Below are 15,105 nucleotides of genomic sequence, written 5' to 3'. Positions count from 1 at the left end.
TTTGTGCATAGGCGTGTGGGCTAATTTAGTTTCACATACATCAGCTCATATATTGAAGCTTGGCTCGCCACTTGGTAGTCGACTTATTCTCAACATGTATTAGGTTGTTATTTCGTTAGTTTCAAGAAGCCCCTACATATGGGCTGCGTTTTCGCGCATTGCGGCTCATGGTGCATTTGTTCGTCACCATTTCATAGGGTGATCACATTCTCACATACAATGCATAGGCTTGCTAATTTCTTGAGGAAGAATTTTATCCTCGCGTATAGCAAATTACCATGTGGCAATAAGGTAGTGATCCGTTGCATTGACTTTCCCATATTTTCAAGGGATGGTTATGTCCTCACATCTAGTGGATCATCACACTTGGATCATAAGACATTATGTTGGCTTCCTTACCACTTTGTAAGGCTTGTTGTTAAGAAAATGTTGGCTTTCCCTACTTTGTTGAGGGCATTGCATCCTCGCAAGTAGGGGTCTTGCCACATATGTTCTCTAAGGCAACGGGCAAAGCAGACGTCTAGTCTTGGTCATTGACATTTATCACGGACACGTCTAGTTCAGGGTAGGCTTTCTTAACTTGATGGAGTGCGTCATCAAAGTCTTGAAGGAACGAGCCCCCCAGCTCGCCTAGTAAGGCGTCGGAATCACGGTATTCTCGGACTGCTACCTCCTTAGCCTGACGGAGCTTTTCCTTTAAGTCTTGGATTTCCTTTTCTTTGCCCTCCAGGGCCTTCCCAGCCTCATTTGTCTTTTGCTCAAGCTCTTTCCTTACCTGCTCTGAAAGGTCAAACTTTTTCTCCATAGTGGACTTCCACTTGCTAAGTTGACTTAACTCACTCTCCGTCTGCTCTGCCTTTGCTCGAACACGTTCCAGGGCCACCTCACGGTTAAGGCACTGGTCCATCAGGCCCTTCATCATGACCAAGGACTGAAACAAGCAAGTTAAGAGTGTTAGAGAAAAACAAAGTAGAGTGGACGGGCGTAAACCGACGGACAAAGATTACCTGTGCAATAGCAAAGAGACTCGTCTCCCCCATCGCCTCCGTCGAGTGATTACCCAAATCCTCGTAATCCTCAGACGAGATTATAGAAGAAAGTTTCTTAAGGGCGAATTTGGAGTCATCACGAAGGAGAGGGGGAGGCTTCTCTTGGCTTGTGGTCGGGGCCTTCATCAAACCTTTGCCGGACCCATGCTTTACTGGTGTGACGGTCTTCGCACCCTCAGCCATTAACCCGATGACGGGTTCCAGAAAGACTTTCTGCTGCTTTTGTGGACGATCAGATTTGGACGGAGGCTTTCTTTTTATCGACGGAGCCGTCCCCTTAGGAACCACCTCGCCAGACTCTTTTCTTTTGGCAGCCTGTGCCTTTATCAGAGCCCTCCTCTTAGCATCGTCCATCTCTGCAAAGAAGGACGGATAAAATCATTAACCAAGTTGAAACCGTTTATACAAAATGAAAGTTGACGGACTTACGTCTGTGGATTCTTTCGTTATATCTGACGAATTCAGGAGTGGGTTCAGGATCATCACAATACCAATAAATGGTATTTGGGTTCACCAACTTTGCCCAAGTCCTTTCTTCTGGCTTGGTCTTCTGAAAAATCTTCTCGAGAAAGCTAAACTCCTCAATACTAACTTGTGGGCACCATCTACCTGCAGAGAAAATGGACGGTTAAAAGAAAGAACCATAGTTGACGAATACAAAAAGTATTTGCAAATTAGGATGGGTGCATACGAGATGAATGTAATACTCCCCAAGTTGTGTCGACGGGCATATACTTCGTCTCTCCTGGATGGCTCATCCATTCGTTACCCTCTAAGAAGAAGTAACGACTCTTCCAGTCTCTATTTGAGTCGGGTGTTTCAAAAGTGACCTTCAACAATGGGCTCCTACTGGCAAAACTATACATTCCTCTTGACCTGTCAATTTCGTCTGGACGATAGCAATGAAGGAATTCACGCACCGTCAGCCTCCTAGCACCGTCTATCATAGCACCATAGAGAATCTCCATTGCTATGAAGACCCTCCAGGCGTTTGGGGATATCTGGGTGACGGATAGACCCAAATATTTTAAAAGTTCTCTATGTAGGGTACTTAGCGGAAACCTAAGTCCAGCCTTCAGCATCTGCTCATACACTCCAACACCTTCTACCCCGTCATAATAACATTTCTCTGATACGTAGGGTAGACGGATTGGAATGTAGTCCGAAATTTGAAAGTTAGCTCTAAAAGTGCTGAAATGTTTCTCCCTGATAACGGATGTGAATTTATGCACCGTCCACTCTGGTAGCATGATGAACTCCCTAAGTCCATCAGCACCGATGACGGGTCCCAATGGTTGATCCTCGCCGTCATCAGACGTATCTTCTACTTCAACCATCTCCATATCCTCATTTGTTGAGGACGAGGAAGAGACAAACGGACTCCTATCTTCGCCGGGACTCTCTGGGTCTTTATGACCGGACGGGTATACTTCCTCGTATTCCGCCCCGTCATGGACTACTGATTGATTACTTGACGCACTAGACATTTCCTACAATCGACGACAAAACCTAAGACTGACGGATCTAGTAGTGACTGATGAATGTGTGGGTCTAGCAAAATGTAAGCACAAAATGCAAGACTTGAAAAAATAATAAATACTCACCGCTCTCTGATTAACGAAAAGTCGACGGTTGTATAGTTGACGGGTACAGATGTTCGACGGAGTACTCTGACAAGGTTGACGATGGCGCTCTGACAATATGTTTTGGCTGAAAAATGTTGAAATGAGGGAGGAGAAGTGTGCTATATATATGAGAGATGCACGGAAGACGAAGCGACGCTTCTATCCGGTACAAAATCCAATCAAAAACTGACACGTGGCATGCCTCATAAATGCTTGACAACCTGTCAACAAATGTTCGCAGTACATGTCCCCTTGAAGAACCGTCAACTTCAATAATCTTCAACCGTCAACCTAAGTAATCTTCAACCATCAACCTAAATAATCTTGGACCATCAACATAAACAATCTTGGACCGTCAACCCCAATTAAAATTGAACCGTCACCCTACTGGTCTGACCACCTAAATCATGACAGACAATAGGGTGAAGGGGGCAACTGAAGAGGTAAAAAATAGCATGACGAATCTTCGCTACATTGGACCTGACGGATCCTAGCCCATGGGCCGGCAATGGGAGAGAGCCCAGGGCCAAGCATGACTTAAAATACTTGTTATACACGTTTGAAATTCGAGAGAATCCTAAAGGAAATCAAAATCCTAGTGCAAGGATAATTCTAGAAGATACGCGCTTAGTGAAAGACCCACTCTACAAGGAAATGTTTTGCCCATCACGTTTGGGATTACTCAAGTAGAGTCCTATAAGGAAAAGACTTCTACAACAAGGAAGAGAGGCCAACCTTCTACTACTATAAAAGTCCCAATATCCTCACAAATCAAGGTACGCGTAATTTACCCTCTCTAGCACTCTAGAGTTGTGAGAACAATTCTAACTTGACCTTTGGAGGGTATTTGGCCGGCACCACACCAGTGCTCTTTGTGAGGTCTTCTATTATTTTGTTATGCAGGTCTATTTTGAGTGTGCGAGTGCTGTGTGACCTATTGGTGATTTTTTGGCATCATCATATATATATATATATATATATATATTTATTTATTTATATGTATGTATTTATTTATTATAGAAACTACAAGATAATTGTTGATGTACGGTAAAGTTCATTTGAAAGTTGAAATTACCCCTATTAATCCATATAATGATATAATAAGTTTTTTCCTGAAAGAATTTACAATGCATAGTTTATTGACTTATTCATTACAAAATGATTAATATTTTTTTAATAATATTTAAACTAGTCGATAATATGTGCAATTCACAAGAATATTTCACAAAATATTTTTCTCTCTTATATTTTTGGTCTAAAATAAGAAATTAAATAATTATGGTAAAACAATTTACAGCTTTCACTTTTTAAATGATGGTCTTTGTATAATATATATTTGTTTTAAGCCTGTAAGTTGTAAAGAGACCCACGTCGGCGCTGGGCATGAGATAGCAAAGAGAGAGGGGGTGGAGTTGTGGAGAATGCAAAGAGTGGTCGGCGCTGGGCTGGGGCTTCGGTCGGCGTTGGGCAGGGGCTTGTGTTTGTGTAGAGAGGCACGGGTAGCGGAGAGTAGATGAGGGAGAAAAAAAATGAGAAGGAAAGAGGAAGAAAGAAGAGAAGCCGGAGAGAGAGTGAAAAAGAAAGAAAGAGAAAATATATTTTTAATGGAAGAGGAGAGAGAAATTCAATAAAATAATATTTTTTTTTAGCTCTCATGAACAGTGCACATCTATCTATAGATGTGCACTGTAGCAATGGAGCTAAAAATTATAGATTTAGCTCCACTGCTATGAGTATGATTTTGGGGTTTGAAGAGCTAAAATATAGCATTATAGCATTATACCTCCACTGCTGCAAATGCTCTAATCCTGGTTTATGTTTGCTTATCTTGTGCCCCACGTGTAGGCTTTAATTCGTTTTAGATTTTTTAAAAAATATATAATTTTCTGATATTACCATCTCATACATTATAGTTGCTTCAATTTTTTGTAGTCTTCTTGATATTTACCTTCAATCAAGTACCTATATCTGGGAAATTCGCTTCGTAACTTTGATTGCGATCCTTCGCTTGCTTCTGTATTTGTATTTCATAATTGGAATTTTTCAGGTTGGCACTCGTCATCTCTTTTTTTTTTCCTATGCTTCAGGTCCTTATTTATATAATTGTGTGTATGAGCATTAGAGATGGTTTCTGTATAAATAGAAGGACATAGCATTGCCATTCACTTTCTATATACTAGAACAACTTATCCAAAAGGCGAGCTTTGAAGATTTTATTTTATAAAGCTGCATTTGGTGTAATACACTAGTCACACTCGATCATCAACATCTTTAATTGGTTTGTTGATTTATGGTTTTTTTTAGGCATATTAATTTTTTGGAGGGCCAAGAAACATCCATTTAACAAATAATCTTATTAAATTGTAAGATCAAAATGAGTTTTAGGGTTAATTTAGCAATTTAAATATGCAGCTCAATGCATGAGATGGTATGGGGGCACAGCTATTCTATATTATGATTCTCATACATATTGTTAGGTTCTAGAATATTTAAGATTAAACTGTTAAATTCATCATTGTTTTATCAGCAGTATTAAACAAACTGAACTTGTTATATTACAGACATACTTCCAGTTAATATCTAAAAAATTGGAGGAGGATATACAAAGATTGGAGGAGATTATACAAAATGTGAAATCTAACGGACAAGATTTGGAATTGTGGGATCATAGCAATGAACTGCTAAATGATATAAAAGAGATCATTTCGAACATGTCTCACATATTGGAGGGAAATGAAGAGTTTGATGAAGAACTTGCAATGAAAATTAAGCGTCATCTTCGCAAGCCCTATATAAATTTTTTTTTTTCTTTTTCATTTTCTCCTACTTCTTCTTTTCCATTTTATAGATAGATTCAAAAAGTAGTTTGATTAAAGTTATATTGCTTCAAAGCAGTCTACTAGTAATATAAATCTTTGGAAAAAGCTGAGAATTGAGTTGTTAATTATTGCTAATTATTGTGTTGGGTGGTGGCTATTTTGGGCTGTGTGTGGGGGCATGGTTTTGTTGTTCCTTGTTTGGCAGCTTGGTGAGTGTATATTTGGGTTGTTGTGTTGTTCTCTTGCTTTTTAGTTAATAAGATTTGCTAAATCATAAAGAATAAAAGATTTTAATTATTTTTCTTTGGAAGATTTGTGAATAATATTGAAAAGTTGGAAAGATCTGAAATATTATAGCAATGTAACGGCAATATGATCCTACTCAAAATCTCTTGTTTTGATATCATGTTAAATTACCGATTGTCCTAAAAGTTTAACTTATTGGAATATGATAAATTTAATCATTTAACCACATACTTTTAATATATGATGAAATAATATACATGGTAAAGAATATATACCTATATGTATTTATTTGGTTTAAAATTTCAAAAAAAATTTATAAATATATATTTTTGCTAAGAATTTATATATATATATATATATATATATATATATATGCGTGTGTGTGTGTGTGTTGGGGAGGGGGGGGGTCCGAGGACTGAGGAATACTAGATAACTTGCCTAATCTAGACCCAGAAGGGTAAACGAACTCCGAGGACTCCTCCCACCTGAGGAGAATAAGAGGATTAGGACAATTCGTATCCTGTGAATGCCCCAAGAGAGAAGAAGAGATAACGATGTGGGCAGGGAAGGTGGGAGGAAGTTTCCTGAAGGATATATCTCTCACCTTTGCATTCAATGCCATATACCAACCTTATCAGTTGCATTAATGTGGAAATGATCTCTGAACAGTAAATTCACATCTAGTAGCCCTTCTCACCACTTTCAGTAGAGTTTTGATGGGACAAGTATCCTGGGAAATGCCCTGAGGCATATAGGTGGAGGGCTATGATGCATGGAAAAGGGATATAAAAGGGGGAGAACCCCCTAGAAATAGGGGATGAACATTTGAAGGACCATTAGAATAGTAAAAAGAATAGTAAATAGTCTGGTGTAAAACTTGAACCACATTTATATAGAAGAAAGCTAATCCTCAGACTTGCCCAAGGAGGACATTATACTCAATTGTTGTTTAAATCACGCTAATCTATTTCATTGGGCTCCTCGGCCTTAAGCTTGGGCTTGACCTTTATTTTCGAGTACTTACAATATATATTGACTTACTTTTACATATATTACGGATTTGAATAAATTTTCAAATGGTAAGAGATTGGTGCTAGTTCGAACTTCCAAGTTTACAACCCTCTAGCATGGCGTAATCATTGGGCATGTTGGTATATCTGTCAGGTTTCAGTGTAGACAAATTCAATTAAGTGCTTTTTTTTTTTTTTTTTTTTTTTGAGTTGTACGCATTTTGTTTGAGTTGCAACATAGGGTGAGTTTGGTTCGGCTTTTTGAAGTTGGGTTTTTCGAAAAAGTTGAGTTTTTAAAAAGTGCATAATGAAAAAGTGTTTTTTCAAAAAACTGAGTGTTTGGTAAAAACTGTTAAAAAGTGCAATTTGAAAAAGCTGAGTGTTTGACTAGCACTTATAAAAGTTGCAATTTAAGGGATAAATTACTAAAAAGGACAATGTATATTGTGGGGCCAGAGAATTTGTGGTCCCGGCCCACTTTCCATTAGGGCCTAAAGCCCGCGCCGAGGAGAGTAGTTGCCGAGGACAAGTAGCGAAAGTCCAAATGGCCTAGAGATGCAGCCGAGGATGACCCTGTCCTCGGCATCCCGAGGACCAAAAGGGAATAACAACACGTCATCAAAGGCAGCCTCCAAAGCGCTCCCAGAAGAAAAGGCGAATGGAATGGGACTCGTACGAGGCTGCAATGTGGGAATGGTTGAAGGAAAAGACGTCACCTCCGCATTGAATGCGCCAACAAACGTCCTAGCCACATTGATGGGAAAAGACCCCTGAACAGTGTGGTTTCGGTTATTGCAACTAACAGAAAGTGGGGGGAGGCGGTTGATGGGACAGGCACTCGAGTAGTTACCTGCCTGATTGACAGATGGAAGGTCAGGATCAACTGAAGAGGGCTATATAATGTAAGGATCCATGCACCAAAAAGAGGGGGGGGGGCGGAAATAATTGTACCCAAAAAGTGAAAGGAATAATAAGAACATTAAGTTCAATGGACAAGGTCCATGGACAAACTTAGTTCACCTTTGTGCGTCCACCATGAACACCATGACTAACCTCTGTCCGGTGACCAAGACTTAGCCTTTTAGCCCACGTTCTATAAATTTTATTGTTTAGGCCTCTAACGTGCGAACCCAATACCAGTTTGGGGTCATTACAAATTGAGTCCTTACAATTGACGCCGTCTGTGGGGAAAGGCTTGTGCGTTGGCACAGGCGGTGGTAGGATCGAGCTCCTGTCAAACAAGGGACTGAGAAAGCCCCTTTGTCATTTCCAGCAACACGCTATTGTTGCCCTAATATAAAGTTCCACTAGGGGCTATGCTTCGAAGCACCAGTGGCACGGGCAGTTCTAGGGGCTTCCAACATCAAGTTAACGCCCCACACCTTGGTCGAGGGGCTAATCCTCGAAATTATCCTCGGACTCAAATCTATGGGGAAACCAACTACTTTAAAGAAAATCTAAGTTTTGGATAGAATCAAGGTATTGCATGGTCCTCGAACTTAAACCTATGGGGAAACCAGCTACTTAAAGAAACTATAAGTTTTGGACAGAACCAAGGTATTGCATGGTCTTCGGACTCAAACCTATGGGGAAACCAACTACTTAAAGAAAATCTAAGTTTTGGACAGAACCAAGGTATTGCATGGTTCTCGGACTCAAACCTATGGGGAAACCAACTACTTAAAGAAAATCTAAGTTTTGGACAGAATCAAGGTATTGCATGGTCCTCGGACTCAAACCTATGGGGAAACCAACTACTTTAAAGAAAATCTAAGTTTTGGATAGAACCAAGGTATTGCATGGTCCTCGGACTCAAACCTATGGGGAAACCAGCTACTTAAAGAAACTATAAGTTTTGGACAGAACCAAGGTATTGCATGGTCCTCAGACTCAAACCTATGGGGAAACCAACTACTTAAAGAAAATCTAAGTTTTGGACAGAACCAAGGTATTGCATGGTCCTCGGATTCAAACTTGTCCTCAGACTCAAACCTATGGGGAAACTAGATACTCCAAGAAAATCTAAGTACCCGACACAGCCCAACAACACGCACGACACCTCGGATGATGTCTTTAGTCCCTCAGAAGTATGTTTAGATACAAATTCAACTCCCCATGGGCGCGGGTAAGTTCGAACTCTTGGATGTGATCCCAAGTATATCATGTGCATAGCTATTCATACATGTTAAGATAATTGGTTCAAAAACCATGAGATTCGCAACAATAGTAAATATCGGCAAGGATAACGAACATGTAATTTAAAGGAAAAAGGAAGAAAAGAATTTCATACATGTGGTTAAAGAGTTTAATTACAAGCAAACTCTAAAGTCCTCAAAACAAACGGGAAACTAATTAACAGTTAAACTAGAAACAAATGCAAAAGTTGGCCAGGGCTTCTACTTCTTCAATTTCGTTTTGACCACACCTTGGGAAGGCCGAGCAGGATTAGCCTCGGGGCCCTGGGAGACATCCCCTTCCTGGGAAGGCTGAGCAGGATTAGCCTCGGGGCCCTAGGAGACATCTCCTTCCTGGGAAGGCTGAGTAGGATCAGCCTCGGTGCCCTTGGGGACATCAACAAGGGGAATGGCCTGAAGGGACTGAACAAAGATGGCTGGCTCCTCGGCACCAGAGATCTGAGCACTTACTGTAGACTTGGCAGCCTCTTAAGGCATCTCAGGGTTCAGACCTCCAGGTGCTTCGGTCGCCCCATGAGGCTCTCCTCCCTCAGTCGACTCACCAAGAATGACAATGATCTGAGCAGCTTCTGACTGAGCAGCCTCAGCCTCCTGTGGAACGCTCATAGTCTCGAAGCTGACGGAGGCAGTCTCACGGATGGCTGGAGGATAAAATACGCTCTCCGCCTTCCACAAGTCGGACGAAGCCTCCACCCCAGCTCGTTTGAGGGCCTCATCCCAAACCTGTGAGCAGTATAGTCTACATACTCCAGGGATTTGAGCTTTAAGGAGGGCCTGGGTTTCAGCCATCCCTGCCTCATAGCCCTCCTCCTCGGCCTTGTCCTTAGCAGCTCCGGCCTCAGTCCTAACAAACTTAGCCTCCGTCTTGGCCCTCACGGCTTCATTCTTGGCAAATTCCGCCACGCCCTTAGCATTGTTTGCTTCGATCAGCTTCTTCTTTAAATCACTAATCTGTTCCTTGGCTATCTCCAATTGCTCCTCGACAGCAAGAAGGCGCCTCGTCTATTCCTCGGCCTGTTTTTGGGCACCAGTCAAGCCTGCCTTAGCACTATCCTTGGCTCGGGTTGCCTCTTTTAAGTCCTTCCTGGCCTTCGCGAGGTCGGACTTGGAATGTTTGAGGGTTCGCGCAGCATCTATACGTTTATTGCGCTCAAGCTCTGCGGTCTTACTCTGCTCCATAACTTCTTCCTCCATCCCATAGGTAGCCTGGATAGCCTGCCAATTGAGACAAACATGTTATGAACGAGAATCTAGAAGCAAGAATCGACGGAGTTATAGGTTTTAGGAGCCTTACCATACCCAGGTACCTCTTCACGCTGAGGGCAACCTCCTGCATCCTCATATTCTTCAACTCTCCCATATCAGTGGGAAGCAGCAGGGCCCTCTCTAGCGCATCGGCCACATAACCACCTTCGCCGTCTCCAAGGTTCCTCATGGATACGTCTTCCAACAATGGCTCCCCGTGGAGCATTGGGGCGAGAAGCCAAGCACTTGGCGCGGATTGGGCATCGATCCCTTTCTCCCGGCCTTGATGCCCGATCTTTAACTGCTTTTGGGCTGGCGGGGCTTCGTCCCTCTCTTGAGAGGATTGGGATTTTCCCCCATCCATTGGTTCCTTACCTTTGGGACTCCTCTTTCTCTTTGAGTCAGTGGGCTTAGGCCGAGGAGGCAGAGTTGATTGAGGAGGAGCAGGAAGTTTCGGGCAGGGAGATTGTGGTTGCGACTTGGAAGAGGAAGATCTAGTCTGGACAGGCTGGGCCTGGGGTGGGAGAGTTGGAACACTGGATTGCGAATTTCCCTGCGCACCCTTCCCCAGCTGACCCTCAATGAGGTCGAATAAGTTGGTTGGGGGCTTTCTCTTAAGACCCATCTCGGCTCGAGAGAATGTACCCACTGACAACAGTTCCGCCTTGGACAATTCAGGGTCACCCAGATCACCAGAGGGGTCCTCGGATGGGTCAGTTTGGTCAAATGCCCCAAATCCCTCCTCGGTCAGGCCCAAATCACCTTCGTCCTCCGCTACCTGGTGAGACGAGGAAGAGCTCGCCAATGGGATGCCCTCCGGGACTGGAGATCCTTCAGAGATCAAAAACTCGTTCTCGACTACAGTGATTTTCGGAAGCCGAGGATTGTTAGCGCTAATCACGTGCTTTGGGTCGGCAAATGACTTCTAGATGGGATCGTACCCTAAGATTTTGTGAGCGGCTCTGCCTTGACCATCCTTGTCATTTACAAAAACTGCCGCTTGAAGAACAGTCTCCAAATCCACCTGGTTGACCAGATGAAAGTGTCGGTTAAAAGCGTGTGGATCTGCAAAAAAAGGCATGTATATGGTTAGTAACCGAACCACGCCAAATTAAGACGGCGCAAAGGATTGGCACCCTCCTATTCTCTACACCCCACCTGGTTCTCCCTCCACAATTGGGCAAGGAAGGCCATCGTGCCATTCCCCAGATACAATAAGAAAGTCCTTGTTCAACCCTTTGTTGGACTCGGGGAGGCACTGGATTAGTCGAACCCTATCGTCTCTCGTCTTCATGTAATAGGCTTTGCCCTTCAAATTTTTGGAGATTGTAGCACCAATTTACGTCATGATGGGTTAGTCTTAGCCCAATTTTTTCTTTTAAGGCATCCACACAACCCAGAATCCTAAACATATTGGCAACGTACTAGATGGGAGCTAATCGGAAATGCCTAAGGTAACTCCTCATTATCGGCCCCATGGGGATTCTCATACCCCTCTCTACGAAAGTAAGAAGGGGAATTACCACTTCGCCCGTCCTTCTCTTAAGATGCCACTCCCCCTCCTTGCAGTGCCTCAGACTTACGTTGGGGGGAATCCTGTAGTCGGCGATAAACTTTTTCATCGCCTTTTCGGTCTCAACCAACTTTTTCAATTTAACCATCTCTAGGAATTACTAAACAGACTTAGGGGGTGACGGGAGAAGGAGAGGAACAAGAGAAAAATAAACCCAGAAAAGAAAAAACACTAGTTAGAGAAGGCAGAGAACTTACAGAAAAGAGGAAAGGTTCCTCGGACAGGTTTTTTGTGCTGGAGATAGACTTGAATTTGGATGAAAGTTTGACTGAACCCAAGATATGTGCGCTAGAACTCTTAAGTGCAAAAGTGAAGAGACAAATCAGTTTTAAAAATTATTTATACCTCCCATCGAAAGTAACTGCACGAATTTTCCCGCCCATAAAGGTAAGGAAATCTCCACCGTTAGATCACCATCGTGTCGTTAAACGTGGGAAGCATAGAGCCGCCCGCATTTAATGAAGACACGTTTCACCTTCCAAGACTCCAAGAACGTGTTTCGGGCAGACGAAGTGTCTTTGGAACTGATAGATGACAAGGATTGACAAGCTATGACAGAGGCTTGATGTCATCAAAACCCTCCTCTTCGTTCGAGGATCCGGACAGTAGGATTTTGAGGGGCTATTGTGGGGCCAGAGAATTTGTGGTCCTGGCCCACTTTTCATTAGGGCCCAAGGCCCGTGCCAAGGAGAGTAGTTGCCGAGGACAAGTAGCGAAAGTCCAAATGGCCTAGAGATGCAGCCGAGGATGACCCTGTCATCGGCATCCCGAGGACCAAAAGGGAATAACGACATGTCATCAAAGGCAGCCTCCAAAACGCTCGCAGAAGAAAATGCGAGTGGAATAAGACTCGTACGGGGGTGCAGTGTGGGAATGGTTCAAGGAAAAGATGTCACCTCCGCATTGAATGCGCCAACAAACGTCCTAGCCACATTGATGGGAAAAGACCCCTGAACAGTGTGGCTTCGGTTATTGCAACTAACAGAAAGTGGAGGGAGGCGGCTGATGGGACAGGCACTCGAGTAGTTACCTACCTGATTGACAGATGGAAGGTCAGGATCAACTGAAGAGGGCTATATAATGTAAGGATCCATGCACCAAAAAGAGGGGGGGGGGGGGCGGAAATAATTGTACCCAAAAAGTGAAAGGAATAATAAGAACATTAAGTTCAATGGACAAGGTCCATGGACAAACTTAGTTCACCTCTGTGCGTCCACCATAAACACCATGACTAACCTCTGTCCGGTGACCAAGGCCTAGCCTTTCAGCCCACGCTCTACAAATTTTATTGTTTGGGCCTCTAACGTGCGAACCAATACCAGTTTGGGGTCGTTACAAATTAAGTCCTTACATATATATATAAGGGAATTTATTTCATACTTAATCCAACTACTTCATATACTTACTAAATAATAATAATAATAATAATAATAATATATTATTGGTATTATTTTAATAATGTTTGGGCAATTTTTCTTTTTTAGTGTCATAATTATTTGTTATTACCATTAATGGCTTATTTTTCAATATTAATTAAATCTAAATAATTTTCATCATCATGAAGTACAAAATGAAAATGTAAAAAGATGATAAAATATACACCAATAATCCAAGTTTAAATTGTACTACATATAAATGTAAAAAAGATAATAAAATACATACCAATAACCCAAGTTTAAATTGTACTACATGATATTAAAAAAAAAAAAAAAAAAAAAAAGACAACTACTAATTATTATCCCCCCAAATGGAATTAGCAATGGAATCACGAAGAACCACCATTGCTAATACTACTTTAATATAAATCAACATAATAATCAGAACATCAAGACAATTCAGAATATATCAAGACAATTCAGAATATACCAACATTGTAATGAAAATTCCAAATGTGTTTACATCATTGTTATTAATTCCGTTTCAAACCCCGTTTTGGTTTGTCTAGTAGAACGGAATATTTTGGTACCGGCCTATTTCGGCGTACCGTTTCAGGGTGTTTCGAGGTTCCCAAAAAAAAAAAAAAAAAAATATATATATATATATATATATATGTGCGTGTGTGTATATGAGTACACATATACAACCTATTATTTACAATTTATTGTGTAAGTATTGTGAAAATGTTATCAATATAACATTTTTCTAATAATCATATTTTTTAAAAAAAATAAATTAATATTAATATAATACCTCTGACATTTGCTTTTGGGGCTAAAAAAAAAAAGAAAAGACATTGCTTTTGAATTTTTTAACTTTTTTTGTCATTTCCAAAGCCACTCACGTGATGGGCTTAGAAAAGTTGAAGTTGAAATTTGAAATACTCTAGAAGACACCAAACACTCAAGACAATGGAAAATAAAAGAGCAAAAGACCAGTCCCACCAACCAGTGGATACAAAACGAAGAAGAAGAAGATAAAGAAGAAGAAATGCGCTGGAACGCTAGGTTCATTCAGGCAAATGGTAGGCCGGCGTCGTTTGGACCTTTACTTTTTTTTTTTTTTTTTTTTAAATTTTAAACAGGCTAAATCCTGTACCGGTCAGAATTTACATCTCGGCTGGAATTGGCCAAAATTGTCCGAAATGACCGGAATGGCCCGAAATCTGACCCGAGGTGGAACATGGGGTATTTTGGTACCGGTTTGCATACCGGTACGAAAAATTCCGGCCGGAACGAAACGGTATCAATATCAATGGTTTACATTATACATATATTAGTCTAAAGCTAATACTAAATATCACATAACTTAGTTTAAAGTTAATACAACATAGCTAATACTAAATATCACATAACTTAGTTTAAAGTTAATACAACATATCTAATACTTAGTTTAAAGTTAATACAACATAGTTAATACCACATAAGGTTGGTCACTTCTTTTGGTTATAAATCATTTCTTGTAGTCACTCCAGCTGTGACTCTGGGTCCTTGAAAGTTAGGAACATCTCCCAACGTGACTTTTTTAGTAAGATATAGGAAGCTTGAACCACAAACTTACTATAGAGTCTTATAGAGATTCGAGATGCTAGTAAATAATATAGTTTGGAAACCGGAACTACTAACTATATAATTGGAAAATTATGGTTAAATTCTCATTTTTGCCTTTTACCATATTTTCTATTTAAATAATATTTATTATTATTATTTTATTAATATGTATCTTTTTAATATCTCATTTATCTTATCCTCATCTCAAGTCTCAACTGTGTTTCTCCCTCTCTCTAAATTCTTCTCTGCCTCTAGGACTCTCTCAACTCTCTTCCTCTTTCATGTCTCAAACCAAAAGGTCTGGTACTCTCTGAACTCTCTTCTTCTCTCATATATCAAACCCAAAACTCACACAT

The sequence above is a fragment of the Quercus robur genome, chromosome 9 (genome assembly GCF_932294415.1).
Source record: "Quercus robur chromosome 9, dhQueRobu3.1, whole genome shotgun sequence".
In the NCBI taxonomy this organism is placed as follows: domain Eukaryota; kingdom Viridiplantae; phylum Streptophyta; class Magnoliopsida; order Fagales; family Fagaceae; genus Quercus; species Quercus robur.
The sequence above is the reverse complement of the archived record's forward strand: the minus strand, read 5'-3'. Positions refer to the sequence as shown.